Raw genomic sequence first — 25,251 nt, 5'->3', positions numbered from 1 at the left:
CACAGACTGGTGATATCTAGCATGTCATTAGCCTTATTCCCTCACTCACAGCTAAAGAGGTCTGTCCTACTCCCCCTGCTACCTGAATAAGATGGTATTTGCTAATTTAGCAATAGAATAATCTTTGCTACCTCACCTTCAAAATAAGCTTTCTTTTTCCTAGTATTGCATTAGGAACTGAGAGTTAGAAGGATCAAAATTATAATCAAAGTTTGCTTGTATAACCACTGGGGTTTTTTTCCCCCTCTTTGTGGGTATTTCTCAAATTGAAGGGTTTAAATGTTTTGAAGGAAAATAGTGTCTCAAATGTATTGTGAATTCTGGAAAATAAATATTAGTCCTTTTGTAGCCAGACCCAGGCTAAAATCCTTAAACATTTCATTGCTCTCTATTTATTGAAATGTTTTGGTTTGGGGTGGATTTTTTCAAGATGAACATCCCATTCCTGACAGCACCCTCAGACAGCTATGCCCATGCACAGATGCTGATTCAGCATCTCACAGTGCAGTTGTTTACACTGCCACACCAAAACAAACAGTCCAAATTTTTGTTCCCTGATTTGGTTAATATTTTCTCATTTCTTTTAAGAAATAAGTATCTTTTTGGACTGTGACTATAGTAATTATTTATGTTCACAAGTTAGACTTCTTTTGTAACAGCTCTTTACTTTTTGACGTTTTTATATGCACAAGAGAATTAGCCCCATCCAGAAAGCATACCCTGTGAAACCCCATCGGCTTTAGACAACAAGTTGCAGCAGTACCTGGCTAAATTCTTTCACTCTCTTGAAATACTATTTTGAAGTTGCTCTGTCCTATGACATTAGAAGTCAGACTGCTGTTGCTTTCTGCTTCAAAACTTAGCAAGAACATAGGAACACGTAAACAATGAAGGCATTTGTGATATTCTTGCAAGTGGCAAAAACTGTTTTCCAGGAGTTAATTTTTTTCACCTCATTTTTCTTTTCTCTGAGCCAAGTTTTTTTTCCCAGACTGTTAGAGTTCATAAAAAAAAAATCTTCTGGCTTCCAGCAAACTTATGTTCTACTTTCATCTAGAAAGACATAAATATGTTGAGCCAAAACCACAGTATTCACTGTTATTTGAAACAATCTGTGTAGCTCTTTTACATCCTTATTTGCAGACTGCCCTATAAAATTCAGTACAGAAACCACAGCACTAACCTTTCCAACTGTCCACACACATCATCCTCTAAGTAAACAGAGTAATATATAGCATCAGTCTGTGTAGTCTTTTATGACTGGCATGAAAATAGCTCCATCAACTAGCACATGTGACTATTGCCTTTATCATCTAACCAAGTGAGATTCAAAAATTAGAATTACAGTGGGTATTTCTGCTGATCTGAAAGATTTAACATCATTTTTCTCATCAAAAATTCTATTTGAAATAAAAAAATGAATGCTTCCAAATCTAGTATTACTGTACACAATCCAGGGAAGAGATAGTAATTTGGTATCTCAATAAATTTTTAAAAATAATATTGAGCCAAAAAACTCAATTCCCACCAATGAGACATTGGGGAAAATTAAAACAAGGTTGTACAACAGGTTCATTTTTTGTATCATTCAATATGGACAGACCTGACACTCAGTGCAACTCAAGCTTAGAAATCATTTTTGTCTCAGATCACAGTCTTGAAAAACATACAACAGCAGCTAAACATGCAATAAACAAGCCAAAACATTTAGCATAACAACTGGACTTCCCTGCCCCCACCCACCCCCCCAGTAAAATAATGAGTTAACAAATTAACCATAAAATACATTTACTCAGAAGAAACCTTTTGTGATTTCCAGTCAAATTGCATGATCAATGTGAATCAAAACAGGACAAAAATTGGGAACTCAGAGTAATTTGTTTCAGTATTTTAAAGCCAACATTAAACATTTTTCATCTAAAAAAATAACCTCTCTTTTAATATAGATTAAACAAATATATAATAACTCCCAAGTTAAAACATTAATTTCAGACCATATATTTGGGTTGACCCAAAAGAAATTGATGGGAAATCTAACCCCCACCTTCTCCCATCTGGTTTGGTTTGTCCTGAAACCATTTCCTCTCTCTTCCTTTCAAATGCATTAATTCAATCACTGAACTGAAAAAGTCCAGGTTTATTTAACATCTGTGCCTTGATGCACATGTATAACTGGAAGATTGCAAAGCCTTTTGCTAAGCAGTATTTAATTATACTGCAAGGAACATCTTTAAATTTGTTAGGATTTTATTACATGTTGTCAGGGGCCATACACCAAACTGGTAGGCTGAGGGCAAAATCCATACAATTTCCTCTGGACACCACTAAGGATAACATTTGGCAGTAGACAAACCATCACTTCAGGGAACCTGCTGCACATTAAATTCAGATAGAACCGAGTCATCTTCCTGCTCCCTTTACACTTTTTCCACTCCAGTAAGCTTTACTGCTGTTGTTGGGAAGGGCCCCTTGCTGCCACCATGACAGTTCCAAGCCCCAGATTGTCTCATTTTCACCCAAAGAGACATGCAGTAACTCCAAAAGCACAAGGACCAACATCCACATTAAAAGGCAGAACTATTCTCACTTAGAAAAATTAAATATTATATGGCAAAGCTGTTTCATAGGATCCAAAGACTACAGTTGAGGAAAGGGAAGCAGATGTCCGTTCACTTTATAAACATTATATAAAAGCACAGAAGCATGAGCAAAAAGAGCTAGTGTCAATGCAGAAATAATTTCCTGCAATGTTTCAACTTTCCCTCATACCGAGGTATTACCACACAAAAAATAGTATTTACTCATAACAGAGTCCAAGAAAAATGTGCAGGAAAGGCAGTGACAACCAGCATGTGAAAATATAATGATAAATTATGGCACTCAATGACCTTCCCCCCCCCATTACCACTCTATCCCTTCCAAAAATTTACAGGCATATTGAGAAGCAAGTCTCTCATCTGAATCTTTATTCAAAAACCAAGAAGCCTGTTCAAACTACACAGCAACTGTTAATTGTGCTATGGATCTTCAAGGTTGAGTGGAGGTTCCACAGCACAAGGTGATATAAAGTAGCATTTTTATTCACTTGCAGCTGTCCAAAACTAATTCAGTTTCTATATTTGCTAGTTTTAAGTAGTTTTAAAAAGCAGGGTCCTTAGGAAAGCAAGTTAAGCTTTTATCATTCACAAGCAGCAGCACAGAAACATGCCTCAAAGCTATTTGCAGGCAACCAGGTTCTGTTGTGTTAGATAAAGAATGAAGTCGAATGGTGTGATAATGAAATGTGGCAAATTAAGAAATATTTTGCAGGGTAATTTCAACTATCATGGTGGTCTGTGTGAGACAGAAAACTTGCTGATGGTTTGTTCAGTTACTTTTTGGGCTGGGATTTTCAATGTTTTAGGAGTAAAAACTGAATACATGACTATCTTGGTCACCTTGGAAAACCCAAGTAATAATAAAGCAAACAAACAAAATCTAGATAAACACAATCCTTTATTTTAGCTCTGAGGATCCAGTATTTCCTTTTTTCCATCCAGGTAATTCCTCAGGTACTGGAAACCTGACAAGATGACCTGTTTACTTCCCATTATAAAGGCAAAAATACCCTAGTCAGTCTCATTCCAGAGCTGTTACCCTTACTCTAAATAGGGAAACTGAAATGAGATCAGCAATACTTCTTTCATCACTGTTTCTGGAAAATGTTTTTTTCCTGATGTGTAATACCCAATTCAATATTCCATCTGAATGCTTTTGATATGAAAATGCCAAAATGATAGCACATATCAGCATAGAACAGCTAAATCTGCACAGCAGAATACAGAAGAGAGCATGAACTGGCATCAGAAACCTGGACTGGAATTTACATCTTGGTTAATGTAACTTGCAGTTCACTGGGGATTTTTGGGTGTGTGTTAGTTTGGGGGGAGGGGGTGGTGGTTTTGTTGGGTGGGTTTTTTTCAGGATTTGGGGGGGTGGATTTTTTCTTTTTGGAGATTAAAGAGTCAATGAACATGGGATTCTACATACAGCTGCTTCGGCAAATCAAGGCACATAATGCTTCAAAAAAAAAATAAGCCAAAAGCAGTCTTAATTCCTTAACACATCCTGAAAATAAGATGTGCAAAAATTGACAGAAGTCAGACATTAGAAAATTTTCTGGAACCTGGCTTGCAATACAGAATTTGTCATGCATACTTGTTGCATATTATCTCATTACAGTAGCTGTAAAGTTCTTCAAACTTACACAGAATAAGATATTTAATCTTAGAATATTGGTTTTATTCATTGCTGAGACTTAAAAGTGGGCCCAGGTATAAGCAAGTGTGTCAGCACCCAAACACCCAGGGCATTCAGGGAAGTTAGGGACATAAGTTTGAAGTTAGGCCACCTTCTTTAACTTACAAAGGAAAAAAAAACCCAAACAACCAAACCTACCAACATCACTAAGGAACCACAGCAAGCAGTGACCTTAAAGTGGAGACTGAAAGAACCTGATACAGGATGTTCCTAACTGTCATCTTTTTGCTATATCTGTCACAGCCCCTACATAAAACAGCAAAGGTTGTGCAGACCCATTGCTGGAAGACCTCCATTTCAGTCCATCAGTAATACCACCAGCACTTCAACACATTTGGGTTTGCTAGCCTTCCAGTCAGCTTACAAACTACAAGAGGTGATAAAGCAGGTTGTTTTCTAGAAAGTATTTCAAAACTTTCTAACAAGAAGGCACACAACCGTATAACATAGACTATGTTGTTACAAACTTGAAACATGTAACAGACTTAAAAACAGCAAATAAATTCAGAATGCTAATTTTGGAGACAGATTAATTGTGACATATACAATTCTTAAGCCTATATTTTAACATGTCATTGGAGGAGAAAGATATTCCTGACTAGTCTTTCCCTACAGAAGTGGCTGAAAAATGCACATGGTAAGAAAAGTTGAAAAGAGAAAATACAGGAAAGTTTTAAGCAATTTTAATACTACACAAGATTCAGAAAAAACTCTTAATTTTTAAGTTGAATTTATCACATTAGGTTCAACAGAGTACGGAAATTAAAGTCTGAAGTCTCAAAATCATACTTAATGCTACATAAGGCTTTCTCTTAAAAAAAATAAATTACTACTCTTTGACAAGTCTAAGAAATTCCCAAGCATAGAAAATAACCCTGTTAAAACACAGATATAATACTGATCACCCAACTTTCAAGTATTATCTAAATACACGGTGCATTGAACTGGTTGAGTGGGAAGCCAGCTCTTTACTGAATTTCCCGCCAGCTTCAAATGGATATTATATAAAGTAAATCAAAGACTAAATTAGATTAAGTGAAGGTACTGCTGATTGTCAACCCCAGATATTAGATTAGGCAACATTCTGATAACCTTTATTCAAGTGCTCACAAGTTTCTCATCACTAATGAGGCACACAGAGTTAGGTGTTAATTAAGAAAGTCCTCACACAACAAAAGCTGTTACAACTTCAAAAAAAAGTCTTTAAAAAAAAGGATTCTCACCTGCTATCTTTAGGCAGCTGTTAAAGACAGGGTCCCATTTCTAAATCTGTATTCTCAGCAGCTCTCGGAAACAGCAATTGGTACTTCATATCATATACTAGAAAACTTCACCCCTTCAAGCGATCTTTCACACATTGCTTCTATGCTTATCTGTAAATATAATGAGCAATCAGCTCCCACAGTGGTGCCTTGCTGTCTGTCTAGAACTACTCTTCTATTGTAAAATTTTTAGACAGTGCTTTTGCCCATTAATAAACAAAGCAGTCAAGCTTGCCTCTTTTTACTAGTTTAATCTCAGAATATCTAAACTGCACACACACCCATGTATCTTTATAAGCAAATATTTGGCACAGAAACAAACTTTAATAAAGATCTGAATTTCAAGCTACAAATCAGGAATGGACTTTTTGATGGCCTTCCTTTATATACATAGTACAAAGTACACCATTAATAAACAAACACATGCCCTAAATTCCCTAGAGTCAGCTATATAGCAAAGCTGTCTTTATGACCATAATGTTAGATCTCCCTCAAAAACCACATTTGCTTAATAAAGCAAGCTGTGTGGCAGACTACATCTGCATCCATATTACCAGAATATACATATATAAATTAGAGACTACCATAAATGCATATTCACCAGGATGTCTTGTGATACAACACTAAATTCCATATCCATCTTTCCTATGGGTACATAGCTGTGGATCTCTTATTTCTCTTGAGCTTGTCCATCTGTGCTCTAAATCTGATATCTGCTTTAAATTGTTTTGAATGTAACCTACTAGGGGTTAAGAAAGCACTTAGGAAGAAGCCTTTCAATTTTAACCAATGGAGCTCTTACCATGGCACCAGAAACATGGGTGGCATTTTAAATAGTTACAATGCCAGATATGGACACAATCCGATTTGAGTCAGAAGCTGGGACCAGATACAGGAAAATGCTCATGGGCAAAGACAAAGTCTCTAGATTCAAGCAGGGCAGACATTCAATGCAGCTTTCCACTTCTTGCAGATGCATTTAGGAGAGGCACCACCTGTTTCCCCAGATGTTTACATGCTCCTTTAGAAGATAACTAATCAATCAGCTAATCAGCCCTGATTGTGTTAGAAGAATTTTACAATTAATGGCTACACTACATGGAAAACAACCCCCAAACTTATTGTATTTCAACGATCCACAGTAGTCCCATGAATATGTAAAAATTACAATTGCATCCATGCTTAAAAGAAATTATCCTGATGAAGCATGGAAGAAACCAACTGAAGTAAAGCCACTGAAATTTCTTCAGGGAAGCTATGCTTTATGTAAGTCACTATACAGCTTGGCCTTCTTTTTTCCAAAGGCATTTCTCAACACCAAGAAAGGCAGTGCTTTTCTGGGGACTACAGTTACATATTATACACCGTTCTAGTCACACAGCCTGAATTCAGTGACATCATTCATGTTACATAGCTACCCATTTTTTTTTTGCTCCTGCTGTTAAAGGCAAACTAAGTGTGTGATATAATGAAGTGAAAAGTGTGGCACATTACTAACATAAGCAGAAATACCTAAAGAAAATACAAAAAAGAAAAATCAGCTAAAAAACTTCTTAGAGGCATATGCTTAGATTTACTACAAGTACTTCCATTAAACCATCACTTTGCTCCAAGTTCGAGAGTAGTTTGTATCTTAGGAACCTGTACAAGTATTTCCACCCTGTATAATGAGGTAGGCAACTTAAAAACAAGATTTATCAAGAACCAGTTGATATATGGGTACTTGCAGTTCATACACATTTGCTAGCTTGTATTTGAGATCATCTGAACTGATCTAAATCTATTGTTTTCCTTTGTAGCAAACAACAATATGAAATATTTAATTGGTATTTGGTTTAGGATATTTTTGTATGTGTTGATACATTGGTTCAACTTCCTGGCTGAATTATTTTTGACCACCCTTTACTATAAGGGGCTGAAAAACTGCAACAAACTTAATGCATACCATTTTATCTCCACAGATTTTTGTATGTTTGTGTTTATAATCAGTTTATAGCTGAAGGGAAACTTCCAATAGTTATGGAAGAAACATAGCCCCTCCTGTCCCAAAGCATGCTTTCACAAATATAGGAATACTCAGGTTAGATATTCGATTTTATCCCTGTCCCCTCTTTTTTCAGAAGCCTTTTCTGTCCCCCTTCAGGTACTGAGTCCTGTTCTTTTCCTTTAATTTCTCCTAAGTAGGAAACAAATTTATTTGGTTTTGCATTTGAGTCAAACTTTTAAAGACACCACTGCCAAACCGGGCTCAACACCAAATACAAGAAGAAGATTCCCATTAACAGAAATTTTCTTCAAGCTCTATATTAAAGGGCCACAGATTTAACACACAGGCTATTTGTCTTGCATATTACATGCAATAAGGCTTTTTTGCAATGTCCATTTCATATACTGTGTATTATTTGTTCCCATAGCATACACACAATGTTTGATAGCCGAGAGCATAAATTATTGTAGTATTCTTAGAATCAAAGTTTATCTCTGTTAACTAATATATTACTTTTGCTTCTCTAATTTATACAATAATCATTTTATGACTGAATTCTTCTATCAATAAAAAGTTATCTTCCTTGAAAAATAACAAGGAGTGGATAAACACTACCGTGTTTAAGTTTTTGATTATTTGCAAGACCAGGTTCTCAAACATCACTTTATGTTGACCTTAGTCTCGGTGTATAAAAATACCAGATAGAATTTAACTCCCCAAAAGGGAATAAACTTCTTTTCCCCACCCTTAATCCAAGCAACTACCAATAACTGATTTAAGGTGTAGCTTTGATAGAATGTGAATGCAAGCTATGCATCATTTACTTTGCATTTCTTTGTCCATGCTGCAGAGATAATTGATAAAAATTTTGGAATCCAAGTAGAATTTCTGGTCCTACCAGTAAGGAAAGAAAAAAAAAAAAAGGGGGGGGGGGGGAATCTTCCTTCCTAGTGCCAAGAAAGACAAATTGTATATACAATTTGACTGTCAACATTATGCATCTCCTAGAAGGAAAGTCATGCCACTGAAGATTTCTCCTCCTTAAAAAAAAAACATTAAACACCTTCAGCTACTTTTCAGAGACTAGTTTGTTATAAGAAGACTATCTTACCCAAGCTCATGATCTGTGACAACACCACTGTGAGACAACCAGTGATACTAAGAGCATGTACAAGAGATAAGGGCACCATTCAGACTTCCCTCACAAATATCTGTTAGGAATCACATCACCCTGCAATTAGAGCACAACTTCATCGAAACTTTTCCCCAGTTTCCTTATACATACCATTTAAGGGCCCAAGCTTCCTCTCTGCATCACAGCACACACACATAGCCACAGCATCCTCAAACTACAACAGTGGCTGAGTGAAACGAAGAGCCTAGGAACAACAGAGCAGAGACTGCATGTACCCAGAGAAGTTTTCACAAGCATATGCAGCTGCTGCAAGATCAACCTTACCCAAAATGCGAAGCAAGGGCATCTAAAATCTCAGACCCCAATACACCTCCAGATAAGAAGGAAAAATTTCCTTCCCCTTGCTCCCACCACCCACACGACTACTCCAACAGTGGGTCAGGACTGTAAGGGATGTTAACAGAAACAACTCACCTGAGCTCCTCAGCTGTTTCTGAGGCACTGCCTGAGCACCTACCCTAAGGAGTTTGCTGCTAGCTGGAGACTGGCCCTATATAGCTTCTGCAGAGTGGAAGGTTCTGGGCCTGGGCTGGGCACAGGTGCAGCCCCTCAGGGCCCAGGTGCTGTGCATTCCTCCCTGCCGGGCCATGTCCACAGAGCTGCTGTCCCCTGAGGGTCATGCTGTGTTGCAGACCTTTGCTGAAGCTACTTCTCCAGCTTCCTCACAGGAGTAATAAGGGCTGGAGGGAGTTACTCTGTGCGCTACAGCACAGGGTGTTGAAGCTGTAACCAGCACCAGGTAGGCCAGGTATGCTCTATGGGGTGCTGGTGAGGGCGCTCTGAGGTGTTGCTCTCGGTGGCAGGGAGCGCCTCAGCGCCGGGCTCGTGGTGCGGGTTTGAGTGAGGATCGGTGCTCTGAATTGCCTCCCCAGCCTGGAGTGATCAGGGCAGCAGGCAGTTAGGGTATGCCATGCCTCAAGGCAGAAGGTAGTTAAGATATGCTGTGGGAGGCCTTCCCTCCCCACAGAGATTGCTGGGAGATGGCTCCTGACAGCATCTGGGCTAGAGGGCCTGTTGTGAGGGGGAAATACAGAGAGTGGAATTAGGCCGTTTGCCTGAAGTGCCTAAATGTGAACTGTTTGCAGGGTCCAGCTGAGCCACCAGGTTCCCAAATGTCCAGCCATCTGGGAGGTGGAAATGCCCAAGATAGGCCTTGGAAGAAGCTGCTCTGACAGCCTTCAGGATCCATCCATGTGTGTTACCTAACTAAGGACATGTCACCAGAGGTGTGGGAGCAGGGCTCTGCCTCTGCTGGCTTGCTTACTCTTCAGAGGCTAGAGCAGACATCAGGGATGCTTCTGCCCTTGATTGACCGCAAGGGTTTTGATTTTTTTAAAGGCAATTACAAAGCCTAATGTCTTCCATACTGCAAATTGTTTAAAAGCCGTATGTGCTGTGCTCCTCCTGCAACTTCTGCTGGTTTCACCCCCCTTCAGCTACCTGTTACGTAGTAGTCAGCTAATGCTAGCTAATGAGTATGCTTTTTCACAAGGGGACTTCACTTCTGACATTAAACAGCAAAAAAAAAAAAAAAAAAATTGCACAGTAGTCTATGGGTATAGTGAGTTGTTAAAAGTTTTAAGAGCAGTTTTTCGTTCATGCAGGCAAAGAATTTCATCTCCTAATGTCATGCCTATGGGGGTTTTTTGTGTGGTATGATCAACCTTTTGAGTTGCACCAATTCTTATTTAACTATGTAAAGATTCTGCATTGCCTGGCAGCTCTGTCCTACTGTGACTTTAAAAAGTATTGGTTCAAAATTTCTTGAGCACTGCCAAGAATTCAGAATGTTTCTGCTTCTAATACTCCACATCTGTCTAGAAAACATATCAATCATATGATCACAAACAGCTGTTGCATTAGACTTTTAATCAGCCATGATTTTCAAAAGAGACAAAGAATGTTGGAAGAGTTGATGGAAAGTTATTGCAGAGAATGCCCTACTTGAGAACTCCAAAATCCAATTTTAGGGAGACAGAACTTTACTAAGCACTGTAAAAAATCTTCAGGTATAACATATTGTATTACAGATAGTATAGCTATCTGATAGAAATAAAATACTTGGACACAATGCACATACAAGCAAAAGTGTAAAAGGTGCTCTGGGCAGGTATTTCGTTATTAAAGGTAAGTATCACTAGCTTGCACAGATTGCAAAGAATAAAGTTGTTGCCCAGCAGTCCGTTTTCTGTTCAAGTTCCATAAATCCCATTAATGAGGGGTTATGAAGCCTTATTGGAGATACAACATATCTCTTTGCTTAGAAAATGTTGATGTCCAAAAATGGCAAATTTCTCCTCTCAGTAATGTTAGTGTAAATCTGCATTAACTCTGTTGGATTCAGGAGACATTACAGGGTAGCTCCTGACTCATTTTTAATAGAACATGCCAATCTGAAATAGTAATGTGACTACTCCATGTTATCAATCTGCCATAAAAACACAAGATTAAAGAAAAGAAAGGCTACTTCTAGAATTGCTTTTTTTTTTTTTCACTAATCCCCAAACTCCTGACATTTAACTATTATAAATAGCTTCATATAGTACTAGAAAGGATATATCATACAATCTCTTTAAAATACTTTTGAGTCCAGAGCCTTAGGGCATCCCAAACACATCCACACTGGGAACATCAGACATGGTATTTGCTCCACAGTCAGCCTGCATAAGCTTTTCCAGTGTTCGATTTGATCCTGATTCATGTCTTGACCCCTGCCTGACTTCAATGTTGCCTGTTGACCACTTTTTGCCCAGGAACAGGGGCTGGGTGTCCTGCCAGCCCTCTCCAACTACCTGTGCCTGCAGCAGAGGTGAACGTTGTAAAGCCAGGTGCAGCTACTTAGGAGCTGTCATCTCTGTGTGAGGGATAAATCCTAGAGCTAAGGTCCTAGGGCAAACAGTCAACAGGCATAATATCAATCAACAAGTGATATAAGCTTCCTGGCAGCAGCCGAAAGCTTTTACTTTTGTGTAGGACCTTTTATTTTCCTTACTCATAGGGAGATGAGGGCTCTCCTTCATTTTGGGCTGCCCAGGCTGCTTGAGAGGGCACGCTGCAGCCTTTATTCTGCCTGAGTTTTGCCTCCTTTCCAGCTGGTAATTCTTGCTGTGCCCAACAGCAGTTCAAGCTCAAAACACCATGAATAGCAAAGAGATTTGGTTTGAAGAAAGCTCCTGTGAGATGGGCAGGCCAGATGCAGCATAAAACTGTATCCTAAAGCAGAAAATAAGGTTATTATGTCACACCATGATTTGTGCGTACATCTAAAAGAATAGCCATGGGATCATGAGGATCTGTGAGTCTGACACAGATACTAGGAACAATCACTCATGACAAGTGTTAGCTAGAAATTATATTAGAGGAAAGATTAGGACCCAGAAATCCTCTACTGTCTATCTAGCTGAGATAATATTAGCAAATTCTTTTTAAGTGGTCAGAGACACATATGTGGTGGGTTGACCCTGGCTGGATGCCAGGTACCCACCAAAGCTGCTCTATCACTCCCCTCCTCAGCTGGACAGGGGAGGGAAAATATAACAAAAGGCTCATGGGTCAAGATAAGGACAGAGAGAGATCACTCAACCAATTACCATCATGGGCAAAACAGACTCAATTTGGGGAAAAAAATTATTTTAATTTATTACCAATCAAATCAGAGTAGGATAATGAGAAATAAAACCAAATCTTTAAAACACCCCCCACCCCCCCTCCCCTTCTTCCTGGGCTCAACTCCACTCCTGAATTCTCTACCTCCTCCCCTGCAGCAGCACAGGGAATGGGGGTTGTAGTCTGTTCATTACAAGTTGTCTCTGCCACTCCATCCTCCTCGGGGGCAGGACTCCTCACACTCTCCTGCTCCAGTGTGGGGTCCCTCCCATGGGAGACAGTTCTCCATGAACGTCTCCAACATGGAGCCCTTCCACGGGCTGCAGTCCTTCAGATACAGACTGCTCCAGCGTGGGTCTCCCACAGGGTCACAAGTCCTGCCAGAAAACCTGTTCCAGCAAGGGCTCCTCTCTCCATGGGGCCACAGGTCCTGCCAGGAACCTGCTCCAGCGCGGGCTTCCCACGGGGTCACAGCCTCCTTTGGGCACCCACCTGCTCTGGTGTGGGATCCTCCACGGGCTACAGGTGGATATCTGCTCCACCGTGGACCTCCATGGGCTGCAGAGGGACAGCCTGCCTCACCAGGGTCTTCCCCATGGGCTGCAGGGGAATCTCTGCTCCGGCACCTGGAGCATCTCCTCCCCCTCCTTCTTCACTGACTTGGGGGTCTGCAGGGTTGTTTCTCTCAAGTGTTCTCACTCCTCTCTCCAGCTGCAATTCCTGTGCAGGTTTTTTCCCCCTTCTTAAATATGTTCTCCCAGAGGTGCTACCATTGTCACTGATGGGCTCGTCCTTGGCCAGCGGTGGGTCTGTCTTGGAGCCGGCTGGCATTGGCTCTGTCAGACATAGGGGAAGGTTCTAGCACCTTCCCACAGAAGCCTGTAACCCCCTGCTACTAAAACCTTGCCATGCAAAACCAATACAACATAGCAGATTGTAATTTCATTTCTGATGCTGTCTTTTCCCAGAAAACACCACAGGTACAGATTCCAAGTATTGCTCAAATACCTACTGAAACTTATTGCACATTGCAAACCATCATGTGAAAGACAGATAGAAAACTCATGGGAATGACTGTTCCCTCGTCCTTCAGAGGTTTTTCACACAGGTCCTAAATAACGTGTATTTCCAAAGTGTTGCCAGACACAATTTTAATCAACACTATAAATCAGATTCATAAATCAATAAAACTTGTAGAATTACATAAAAGTGTGGAGTACAGAATGATTTAAAAAAACAAAACAAAACAAAACCCAAACAAACAAACAAAAACAACAAAAAAAAACCCCCACCAGCATTCAAGCCTGATTAACATGGAGCTACATTACCTGATCTGCCTGGCTGGCCAGAGTTCTGGTATCAGCACCAGTGATTTACATAGTGTTTTCTGGAAAAAGCACTCCAGATATTCCAGATGTGATCTGGGAACCTTCCATTTCTGAGGTCTGAGTGATATAATTTTCACTGGCCTTGATGCCCTGCTTTGTGAATGGGTCAGCATTTTATCAATGAAAATACTTCTTTAATGTGCAAGAAAATGTTTTTCAAAAATCAGTAGCATGAATCTCACATCTTTAGATGTCATAGGTGCAGGTGGGATTGCGGTTGTCTCTTGAAAAGGAAGTAGCCAAACTGACCACCATTTTAACCTTTTCATAATAAACATTGCCAATAATAAGTCAACAGGTAAAATATACATTCTTGAACCCTGTCTTAATGTTTGGCATCAAAAATTCTACCTTTTCTCTTCAACCCTTACTTAAAATTCAGAGAGAACTTCCAGGTGGAAAAAAATGAGGGGAAAAAAAAAAATCAAATTTGAAAAAAATGAATGTTTTACTAGCAAGATACCTAGAAGTTATTTAAAATGCACAAAGATCTAGTTTCCTTTATGTCATGTGCCTAAATGTTCTACCACTGCAGATCATTGGCCACTAACTGAAAGGAGCAGAGTGGTAAAGTTGACAAATATTCTTGAAAGTCATACTTAATTCCTACTTCTGTTCTGAAAAGTGGCCTCAGTGAAATAAAAAAGTAATTTTCTCAGGTATTGATCAATCACATTCAGGAAATAAAATCCTATCATTTCTTTGGTTCCATTACAGTAAGAAACTTATCCATAACTGAAAAACTCAGAAAAGAAAAATAATAGGAGACTGTGTGTTTTTTCCCAGTGCAATTAACATTATTCTAATGTATATCAAAAGAAAAGCAAATACAGGAGGGTAGGAATTGCCATACCAAACCAGATCCAAAATCCACTGTCCAAGACAAAAAGCTTGACATGGAAAGCAAAAAAAATCTGCACTAGGAAAGTATAAGATGATCTTTCCCCTACGAGTTCTTTTTCTTAAATCAAATCACTGGATTTGAACGCCATCGTGTCTGGAAGTCATTTATGTTTTCCCTGCTAATGGGCATTACTTTGCATGTGTATCCCAACTGACTTTCACTTCGGCTTACAGTCCCCTGTTCCTCTTGACACTTAAGTCTCCATATTCAGCAAGAAATTAGAAATGCTTTTTTAGCTGTTAGTACTCACTAGTAGTCATCTTGGAAATTTGTTACACCTGGGTTTCCAACACTATGAAACACATGTCTCTGACAGCCTCTTAATTTAGGTGTGTTCTCAAGAAAAGCATGTTCCAACAGCTCTTTCACTCTCCACAGTTCCTGCTTGCCCATATTAATGATATGAATCAGCACTCCTGTTAACATGTCTCCCCATTACTGTTGCTTCTCATAAAAGTGTTTGGGTTTTTCTTTTTTTTTTTTTTTTTTTTAACACAGAATGTGTACAGCATGTTTTGCACAGAAAAACGTAGGCATTATCTGCTACTTTCTGAGCTACCTAAATCTTACCTTGTATTTCTTCAGAGATTCCTGGCTGAGATCTTCAGCCTCGGATTTTTATTCCTTTAACTGAGTTGAAACAGACATGTAAATTTAATGGATAGCTCCGAAAGTCCTAATTCCTATTTTGTACTCACTCTGCCAAACAATTGCAGCATCTAGCCCTGAGTACTTTATAATACAGCAGCAGCTACATGGCATATATAGCTATACAGAAGTCTCACCTATGAAACACAGACTTTGTTGTAAGATCAAGATAGAACTGCACAATGTGAAGGATATGGGCAGGGATTAGCCTACCAGAGCAACTCTTCTTTACTGATCTGATTACTTATAGACATGTGTGTATAAAAGACTTCCTTTTACTCACATTTATGTCCTGCTTCCTCCTTGATTCCCATAAAAACAAGCCACATAAGAGTATTTTTTTTCTAAAATGCTTGTTTGTTCCCCATTACTGAAGATAACCTCACAGTCTTTCAATGCTTTTTTTATCTCACAATAATTAACACTATTTCAAAGTATTATAGTCCTTATCTACCAAATAGCCTTTCTGTCTTATTTCCCAGAGTGACTTTCCCAGAATCACACAGGAAGACTAGGGCCGAGGAAGGAGCTAAGCCTCCATCAGTGTTCCCTAGTGGGTATATATCTCTCCAGGTCAGTCGTCTTTTCTCAAAGCTGGAGTTACAGTGCCTGGCAGTAACAGCTCTGATCCAAGAGAACCCCAGTAGATGAAAGCCTCACATTACCTGGAAAGGTCTTAACATCAGGTTATGTTCCCAAATTCTTTTCTCCTGGAAGCTAATGCATGTGAGTTTATATGCTTAACTATTACTTAGCTATGTAGACTTCAGAAATAAAATACAGATATTCTGTTTGCCAAACATTCATTTAAAGGATTCTACTGAAGTAAAATCTAATTATTATAGATGAATGAGTGTACGGATCAATCTTAGAGATCTCTACTTTGATGCATATCTGTGTTCCTACTTCTATTTCCATTCTTAATATTTGTATGTGCATGTGAGTTGGGAAAGGGAACTGCTTTAATACAACTTAACTTTTTTTGCTGAACTCATAAAGAATGTTTTTTTAAGCAAGCATATTCAGGCTCTTGCTTCTCTTGAAGCTGTACCAAAAAGGAAAATCACAGGCGCAAAACTATTGGTTTTAGATACAGCCCTGTGTATGAGACAAATGATCTAATAAACAGTGTGATCTGGCACACATTTAAGTCAGTACAATTTTCTCAGCACTGATAGCACTTCCGTATTGCTCCAAATAAACTTCTTCAGGTACCAGGCTCTATAGCTGCTTTGTCTTTGCAGTCTGCCCAGGCAAATCTGTCTTGCCTCTCAGCCAGGCTAATTAATTCTAATGAGACTGCTGGAATAACATTGCCACGCTGCGTCTGATTCATAGCTCCAAGCTCACTGGTTCAGCATTAGCTGAGGAGCTCCTACGCTGAGCTCCACTGTACGATGCTTTCAGATACCCGTATGTCAGAGAACATACGTTGTACCTAGACTCTTAATAACATTCAAGCTTTTGACAGTTTTACCCTAGTTATATGGGAGATAAAAAGAAACTGCAAGCCAACATGTGACTCATCACTTCCATTTTCTTCTCAAAGAGTTAATTTCAGGTACATCCAGGAGGCCTCAAAAAGTTTGGCACCTAATACCATGTTCTCCTCATCCAAGACAACAAAGATTAAACAAGACTCTGCTTTAGTTATGCAGAAAAAGCAAAGTCCATTTGCTTTAGTAATACATTCTTGTTAGTTTTTTTCATTTGGAGGTAAATGTTGGTGAAATTTAGTGCTTATAAAAATGAGAGATTAATCCTGGCCAGAGCAAGATTTGGTGCAAGCGGACCCTGTGTAATCTCACACACATGTCTCTGTCAATGCACCTCAGTCAAGAGTGGCAGTGAAACATGGCTGCTGTCCCAGTACTGGACCTCTTCTGAAGGGAGAGTGCCAAATCTGCTGAAAACCTCAATCGCTTGCTTGATTGCAAATAGGTTTCAAGCCCACCAGAACAACACATCTAATTACACTTCCCTGTTGCTTAACACTGACACTGTAACAGGTACTTGTGTGTTCTCCAACTATGCTCATGTAATTGGCCCTATCCAAAAATAAACCATGATGTAGCAGAAGTTATACCTGTGATGATGGTTTGGGGGATTTTTTTTATTACATGCCAATTTTTAATCTACTAGACTGAATCTTGATATAACAGAAGCCACTTCTAAGAGTAAATTCATGTTGCCTCTTGCTTTGATCTTTTACATGCACAAAAAAAATCCCAGGAAACAGCTGATGCAGAGGAAGAGAGCATTGGAAAAGAAACAGGTGTAAGACTCTGAAAAATGGTATAACCAGGTCAATAGGAATTTCGCACTTGCTGTTCAAATTGCATGCCTGTTTGCCAAGGAATCAAGGCTAACCACAGTTTCCCCACTGTATGCTGCTGGCAGGGAACTTATCACTAGCAGGAAAGCATATTCTTAGATTGCTGTTGGCTGAGGACCAATGTAACAGTGGGCTCCAGGTAAAACTTAGATTATTATTTGTACCTTTTGTTTTCTTTAAGAAACAGAATGTGAAAGTTAATATTGAGTCCAGCACAAACACACTCTGTGCTGTTCTCCACTTACCGGGCAGCAGAATCCAAGAACTGAATAGTTTCAAGGCACAGTATTGTGCCAAATGCACATTTTTATGTAGGTGACCTCTGTTTTCCCCTTGGTTTTGGGGACAAGAAAGAGCTTATTACAGGAAGAAAACTTTCTGCATAGAGACAGTATTTGTGAGTGTCAGTATCTCTGGTACTGAAGAGCAAAAAAGCCCATATACTGAATGTAATCTATTCATACTTGCTTCTCTTTCTTAAACTCCAACTCACTGCACAGCAAAATAATTGGAAACAATCCCACTAATTTCAGTTGATGTAGGACAGAGTCCTAGCCCAGAAGAATGGTGTGATCATATTGACATCACTGGACACTTTTAAGCAACATTGCAAAAAGAGTTTGTCCATGGAACTGCTTTCCCTGTACTCATAATGTGCTTTGTGAACAAAAACCCACACTGGGAAAACTCAGGGAAGGCTATAACTCAGGGAATTGCTTACGCATTATCCTATTGGGTGAAAAATTTTGTTTTTCAAGAGAATGTGAAATGCATTGGGCTTAAAAAGCTCTTGGCTTATATAACAGATGCCAAAGGGCAGTCTATTCATTAGCCAAGACATAAAAGTAAAAAGGCTGCTCCAAGGCCTTAAGGCAGCACAGTTTCTTGAGCTGCACTTCATAACAGCTGCCCTCCAAAGTCTGGTTAATGCCATCAAAAATGCTCTTTAACAGAGGGCTAAGATGACACACTTGCTGTCACAGCATCCCCTCTTTAGACAGAAAAAGACATCTGCAGTTTCCAGAGCTCTTCTTTCCAGTGCTAAACTCTGACATACTGGGCTCGTCCTTTACCTCAAAGTAATCATAGCAGGAAAATTTGCTCTTCTCTTCTTTAATATAACCTTCTGCTCTCCTTAGTCCTAGGTAAACAGTGGATGCTCAGATATTTGTTATAACATGTACTGCTGGGCCTGCATAGTTCAGTCCTCTATGAGGAAGCTGCCTTGATCTTTTGAGGAACAGGGGGCAGCCTTACAGAATATGTATGCTTCAGTTTTACAGGACAACAAGTAGGGAACCAGCACAAGGAGCAAAGGGAGTGAACGTGTTCCTTCCTATCACATAATTTTATGAATTTGCCATAGAAATGTAGTATCTGCTGCAATTTTTTCCTTAAAAGCTGCTATAAAATTATGTAAATGGCTAAAAAAAAAATCTTCCTCACTAAATCTGGTGTGCCCTTTTCCAATTTAGAAGTCCAGCGAAACAGCTGGACACCTGCATTTATTTCTTGCACACAGCCCACTTCCCTGCCGTGGAAGCATATCCCGTTCTAGCTTCTGGGCTGGGTTACTCACGCTACCTTCTAACAGCCCTTTATACGTGATCTCTGACTGTGAACCACTTCAGACGAGCCACCGGCACACAGTTGTAGCTGTTCAGAGCAGTTACCATCACACTGTCACTCGTTTGTGTTTGTGATGTCTCTCAGCCAAGAGTGTCAGGTTGCAGGTGAAAGTACTGGCTGGGATGTCTACTGCAGATCAAGCCTTTGTCAAGGAAACCTGAATAAACCTTATAAAAATATTCTCTCCTTCCTATTTATCTTAGATTTTTGAAGTTATAACTATTTAATTTATCAAACTTGATTTATTGAAGTATTTACCTTGGATGCTGTTGTACTTGATGGTTTTGAGTTAAGAAATGACTAATTCATAATGACAGTTGGATGAAAAGAATCACAGCACCAGGAATTAAATTAAACAAACTCTTGATTTATTTATATTTTTAGCTACAAGCAAAAGCTTGAAGTTAAGTAATAGAGTGCTAGATGCAATTTTAAAAAGTGCAATGCAGAAAGGAACCCAAGCAAAAGAAAATTCCATAAATATAAGGAAAAACATACCCACCTGCTCCATCCAAAGACTTTGGAGGAGAAAAGGGAGAAGAGATTTAAATGGCTGCTGAATAGCATTCGTTTGATGACTCCTGAGCATCTCTTTATAAAAAGAGCATATGAGCATGCAGCCATCTCAGTTCAAGCTCCCTTACTCCTTCTCCCACAGTGTCTCCTGCTAGAAGTGTCCTGTCATGCAGCTAGCACCACCGCTGGCTTCGCGCCTGCTCTGTTTTGGCTTAATGAAGCTCCTCACTACAAAGAGGAGCCTACAGGAAGGCTATGGAGTGTATGCACCAGACAACTTTGACAAGTACACAAAACCTAGTCGATGGCCCCTGATACTCTTAAAACCAATCTACATTCATTTTGTCCAGTTGCATGTATGGCAAGCAGTTTAATTTGCAGAGCTCTGCTATTGCCCTAACAGTGAAACAGACTTTTCCCATATGAATAGGACTGAGACCATTTCACATGTCAGCAGTTCATAATCGAGCCTGGCACCTATGTATTAGACTAGAACAGTGGCCTAGTCTTCAAGGTCTTTAAAACTCAAACCGGCTAAGACCAAAAAATTACTGTACCCAAAACTTAATCACCTGTCTGCACTGTAGCTTGTCATGAGTTGTGATGCTGTCTGGATACATCCTTCTATTGGGACAAGGAGGTTTTTCCTCCTTGTTTGGGCATAGGTGACAAAAAAGGAGGAGCAACTGGTATTGCAACTCTCTCATTTCTTAAAAACAAAGAGAGACAGCTTTCTCAGAAAACAAGAGCAATTATACAGTACGTTATGTAGCTTTGTTCTTCAACAAGAGACCAAAAAATGAGATGTGGTGCTTCTTAATACAATTCTGTGCAGCAGTGCACAGTCCATGACATCACAGCTCTATTGGGTCTGGCTGAGGTGGAGTTAATTCTCCCCATAGCGGCCCTCATAGCGCTGTGCTCTGCATCAGTAGCTAGAAAGGTGTCGATAACACACCAGTTTTTGGCTACTGCTGAGCACTGCTGGCACAGCATCAAGGCTGTCTCTCCAACATTTTTGCCCCCCCCTCAATGGCAGGCTGGGGGCTGGGCAAGATCTTGGGAGGGGGCATAACCAGGACAGCTGACCTAAACTAACCAAACAGATATTCCATACCATATGACGTCAGCTCAGATATAAAAGCTAAGTAAAGGGAGACTGAAGGGGGGCATTTTTGTCTTCCGGAGCAACCACTACACGTACTGAAGCCCTGCTTCCCGGGAAGTGGCCAGACATCACCGGCTGATGGGAAGTAGAGAATAACATCATCTGTTTTTTCTTTGCTTTTGCGTGCGACCTTTGCTATCACTTTATTAAACTGTCCTTATCTTGACCCACGAGCCTTTTGTTATATTTTCTCCCCCCTTGTCCAGCTGAGGAGGGGGAGTGATAGAGCAGTTTTGGTGGGCACCTGGCATTCAGCCAGGGTCAACCCACCACAACAGAGTACTGAATTAGGAATTCAAAATTAGCAAGCTTGAAACCATGACTGTCACAAAACACTGTCAGAAAGCTGTTCCTGCAAGATAGAAATGCTGAGAACAAGATACCTGGTTTGTGGCTATTTCTTTCCTATCTTGCCTAAGGTGAACTTTCAAAATAAAACCTCAGCTGACTAGACGATGGGAGGATTTACTTAGGATGCAGAAGATGCAGAGGTAGCTCACAGAGTAGAAATGGGCCTTGAACAAAAGTGTGCATGAGCATCCTATCTATGAGTCAGTAAACTCAGCTAATCTGCTTTTCTCTCACCTCTCTGTATTTAATTCTTAACTCTAAATTCTGCACAGATCATCATAAACTAGTACTTTTTATTAATAAAGTTTCAAGTTTTAGTCCAAATTTCGAGTTGGCACTCATCCTGTGGTATTGATTTTACAAGAGCCAACGGTTTTCCTAGCATCTAAACATGTAAGACCTAAAATACCAGCAGTCTTCAGAAACAACGTAGCAGAGCAGGTGCATGGAATCATGCACCGTGATATAACAGCTCATCTGCTGAGATGCCGTGCTGATATCTCCTACCATGCCAACCTGGTATGAGGTCTTCATGAGTCAGTATGTCACAGACTCCAAAAAACACCACACAATGACAAGTAATCAACTTCTACAATGTCTAGCCACATGGCATGGGCACTTTACACATCCAGCAACTCCAAGCTGAAGTCCAAGACCGTGAGGAAAGAAGATGTGACAGAAGCTTGTATCTTGACACAGGCCAGGAAACGAGAGGCATTAAGGCAAGGAGCCCTGCCTAGACTTGCTGTGCTGTAGGTCTACCTCATGGCTGGGCCTGCCTCACCACCATGACTCCTTGTCCTCAGACCTGCTCCATCGCTTTGCACTGGCAAGCAGTAGACTGCTGTCTGATGCTGGTTACTGTCACCAGACCTGCACTGCTCACCTTTTTGGGGCACTGTGGGACTGTGCCCATGAGAGTACTGTTCCTCCCCTGCCTGCCTTCACCCTCAAACTGGTCTCTGCTTCCCTGGCAGGGCAGCTGGCTCTTTCTGCTTCCTGACACCCAGGACAGGGGGAAAAGGGGCCAGGAGGATGGGGATAGGGACTGGGAGGGAAGAGGAAGGCTGTTGCAGAAAAACAGCTCTTCAAGTCAACGAAACGCTGAATATCTCAAATAAGGAGAAAACCTAGAAGGTTGATATAAATATTAAAATAGGAAGAGGCCACCGTTCAGTAATTGAAGCAAGAGCTACAAAAGGAAAAGTTAGAGACTTGAACCAATTGGACTGTGGATATGAGAGTAGGGCTATCTGCTGGCAGAGGCGGGGGGAAGCTGTGAGCCTTGCCCACCCTGCATGGCCACAGAAAGTCCTTCCACTGGGACTGGAGCGGGGCAAGACATTATTTGATAGTGGAAACGCCTCGCTGTCTTTGGAAGGAGACATAACTCCTTATGGAATAATTTATTAATGCCATTTAAGAAATTGAATTCCTGTTCCATGAGAATTTTATTTATGGTCAATCAATACATGAAGTCAGAATTTCATTTTATTGCTGAATGGAAATTATATTAAGAAAGCAGCATAGAAAAAGGAAACACAATGATACTGAACTGTTCTAGTCTTGAAGTGGTTTCAATGACATAATTATATATGAAAAATAATATATTTAAATATTTCAGAAAAGAGCAGGAGAAAAAGGAAGTACAGTGCTAAACTTAGACACGATATTGTTATTCTCAAAATAACATATTAACTTTAGTAAAATAGGATAAAAATGATTCATTATTTCTTTCTCAAAAAAAAAAAAAAAATCAAAATTGACACTTCTTGCCAAATGTCTGCATTTCTATTGTCATTTTTTTACCATTTTTCTCTGCAGTTGAAGAACATGCACATTGACTTCTATTGCAACATCAGGAGACCTGACAAATAATGGTTTTAGTAGCCACTGATGCCAGCACAGATTTAGTCTGTGACAATACAAGCACTCTGTATGCATGCAGTCTCCTGTACATCGTCTGTAGTTTATTTTTTGCAAATTCATTTTTGAAAACTACTCTTACAAAGCCCATCAGCCACACAATCCAATATTGTCTCAGTGCTGCATTAATCCACAAAAAAGTTAGCACACGCCCACCATGTCATCCCTGTTTCTCCTGATTTTTTTGTCTGTTTGTTTGTTTTAAGCCAAGCAGCTGTCAAGTCAACAACTCATCAGTTTCTGTTTGGGATTGTGATCTCACACCTAAGGCTATGAATGACGCATGCACACACACATGCATGCACACGCATGCTCTCTCACCCTGAACTGGTGCTTAGTCTTGGACAGACACAATCTCTGCAGTGCTGTATAAACAAATGCCATCTTCCTTACCTCAAATGGCTCCACGTTACTGAAAGGGAGCGAGCGAAATGCATTGCAGGAGCGCTCTGAACAGAGCAAAAGGCATTCGAAGAGTTTCAGCACAGCCTGGCGGGCAAGCTCTGAAAATACACCCAAGGACTCGATGGAGTGTTGATGTGTGCGAGCTCTGGGCCTCAGCTAACGGCCAGGCAAGGTCAGGCTATCGTGAGGTTTCATCTCCAAAACCAAAAATTTGATACTGAGTGCTAAAATTGATCCAAAGTAAACTTCCTTTTCAGTTTTTCCTCTGAGTCACGCTTATGACTACATTAGTACTGCCAGCCATGGTGGCGTGCAGCTGTGGGATTCAGGAGACAACCCAGTTGTAAATAGTTATATGTCTATTCCTCTGAAAAAGGTTTATTATGTTAATTTCAAAAATTCAGTAACTTTATGCGTTGCTGATGCTGACAACCCTGAGTCTGAGGACACAGTTGTTTAATAAAACCCTGTTTGTTCACTAAGGTTAAAACAATGAGACTAATATTTTACAATAACTTATACTAAGTATCCTTCCTAAATAATTATCTTTTTGTCCCTAGGAAGGAGATCTTTTAGTAGAAACTTGCTTAGTGCTTTTGTAGTCATCATCTTCCTTTCACCTGCATTGAAAAGAAAGTTTGACTTATAAAGCTTTTGTATAAAACTTTATTTCTATGTTGCTGTACCTTTAAAATTATTGGATTCTGTTCTTCTTCAGAAGACTCGTGTTTTTTCTGACGTAAAGCCGATGCATATAGAAATGTGCTGTACTCTGTAACTGAAACTTTCCTTTTCTTCTATTTTGGTTTTCCCTAGTCTAAAAAAAAGCACGCTGGTTCTTGGCAAACAGTTGCTTTACATATAGAAAAATACCTGTGGTACAGCTGTGTAAAGCCCTTGGGAAATTTCTGATATTCTTTTAGAGGCAATCTGGAGAATGTACAATGTCAAAAAACGGGCATTTACAAATGCAAGATGCCCTGTCAAAGAGATAGCCTCTGCTACCGGAGAGTTTTTCTGAGGAACATTAAATAAAGGATACAACATCCAGCTTAATGAGACACCTGTCTTGAGCCACTACTCTTTCTTACTTTCTTTGCCATCTCACACAAACAAACGGCTCGTGCCGTTAACATTTTACTTCCCTTTGTAGCTCCTAGCTTCAACGCTGCCACGTGTCACAGACTCGCTAGCCGGCTCTGCTTGTGCCTCTCATGCAATATTTAACTTAGGTTTGCTGTTTCACAGCAAAGCTCGAAACCCACTGCTTTCTTCGCTCCTTCGGCAAAATCCCGCCCCCCGGTGATCTAATGGTGGCAGTGAGAGGCGGGGCAGGGGCAAGTGGGGCCCCTCCACGCGTGGTCCAGCCCCTCGGGCTCCTGCGTGTGGCCACCAGCTCCTTTGCGGCAGATCAGTTTAGAGCAAGGGGAAGAAACTGCTCCCTTCCCCAGCAGGCAGCGAGCTCAGCCGGCTCGAAAGTGGAGAGGGCGAGTTCACGGATGCCGGCTGCATGTATGGGTGGGAAAAGGAGCAGGCACAAACGCAGCAGTGGAAGCTGGGGGGTGGAAAAGCAACAGGGCTTTTGTCAACTCCTTGAACAGCATCCCCGACCGCCACGCCTCGGTGCGCTGG

The sequence above is a fragment of the Accipiter gentilis genome, chromosome 8 (assembly GCF_929443795.1).
Source record: "Accipiter gentilis chromosome 8, bAccGen1.1, whole genome shotgun sequence".
Classification (NCBI taxonomy): domain Eukaryota; kingdom Metazoa; phylum Chordata; class Aves; order Accipitriformes; family Accipitridae; genus Astur; species Astur gentilis.
This window is presented reverse-complemented; position numbering follows the sequence as displayed.